Raw genomic sequence first — 1037 nt, forward strand, 5'->3', positions numbered from 1 at the left:
TTACTGTTAGGGCATGTGAACCAAACACATTATATATATATACACATATATTATATAAGTAATATAAAACACGCCCATACGTCATATGTATAGAAATAAACAAAATTATACTTACTGAATACATGAGTTACAGGAGGTTCGTGTCCAACCCTCTCCTTATGAGGAATAACAAAACACATCGTCAGCCATTTTCTTCTACAGGAACTTTTCAAACTCGAACAACCGAACCTTAACATTATTTCTTTTAAAATCTTACTAGTTTTCCAGATAATCATCCTGATTTTCCTGATCTGATTATCCCAATGATTATATAGAAATGTAATTGTGCACTCTCTCCTCGACGTCAGTGACCTTTTAACTTGTTATCAAGCAATGAACTCTCTGTTGTTGAAATAATTCAGTTTTTAATCAAACTAAAACCCATTAGCTCATGTTGCTGTCTTCTACGTTGCAGTATTTAACTTCAAAATCACCTGAGGACGAACAACAACGATCTTACGAGGAATGTTTTTGTTCGCAGGTATACATGTTTCGCATCTCTCTTGTTGGATTTCTCAAATAATTGAAACTAACTGATTATTTATTTCTTGGATACGTCAGACTAGATTTTTTCTTTTCTTTTTCTATGACGAAAACGTATCAACAAGAATACTAAAGAGTTGTTATCTGTTTTCTTTTATCTGAATCTTTCTAATAGCAACGAAGACCACCGTTTCCTCACACGAACTACCTTGTGTGAGAGAGCTACATATATCAAGAATACACCTTGAAGAGTGACATAAGTTTGCGTTTTTCCGCTCCCTTATAGGTTGCAGATACATTCAGATATGTTATTTAACCTTCAGTCAGGGGCAAGGTAATTGAAAGAGACGGGGTGAGGGGGTTAAAAAAAACCTATGTAAAGATACGAGACTAACAGTGTGTCTTCAGACAGTCCTAATCTATGTAAAGATACGAGACTAACAGTGTGTCATCAGACAGTCATAATCTATGTAAAGATACGAGACTAACAGTGTGTCATCAGACAGTCATAATCT

The sequence above is a fragment of the Tachypleus tridentatus genome, chromosome 9, assembly GCF_004210375.1.
Source record: "Tachypleus tridentatus isolate NWPU-2018 chromosome 9, ASM421037v1, whole genome shotgun sequence".
In the NCBI taxonomy this organism is placed as follows: Eukaryota; Metazoa; Arthropoda; class Merostomata; order Xiphosura; family Limulidae; genus Tachypleus; species Tachypleus tridentatus.